Genomic DNA, 439 nt, shown 5'->3' with positions numbered 1-439 from the left:
GGCTGATTCTGCTGCTTCTTCCTCCTTTCCCTTTCCCTGTCCACTGCCTCGCCCGGGGCCCTTTCTCCTCCCCCGTAGCCCCCTCTGCCTCTCTGTGCCTTCCCTCCTTCTCCTCTTCCTCGTTTTCTTCCTCCTTTTCCCTGCACATACTCCATGTACGCCTCCTTGTCCATCGCTACCACACGACTCAGGCCCTTGTCTCCCCCCCTACCGTCTTTCCCTCCCCTCTCCACAATCACCTCCACCACCCTTCCCTTCTGCACCTCCCCATTTCCCTGTCGTCCTCCTTTCCTTTCCTCACTACCCCTCTCCTGCGCTTGTGCCGTTTGTGCTCTCCATGCAGCCTGAACCTCGGTTACCGCCTGCGAGGGCCCCTCGCACGGCGGGCCCAGCGCGGCCTCCGTCCTCTTGAGGAAGGAAAGGAGGGCGGGGTCGCTGC

The sequence above is a fragment of the Nannochloropsis gaditana genome (assembly GCF_000240725.1).
Source record: "Nannochloropsis gaditana CCMP526 unplaced genomic scaffold scaffold757, whole genome shotgun sequence".
NCBI lineage: Eukaryota > Eustigmatophyceae > Eustigmatales > Monodopsidaceae > Microchloropsis > Microchloropsis gaditana.
This window is presented reverse-complemented; position numbering follows the sequence as displayed.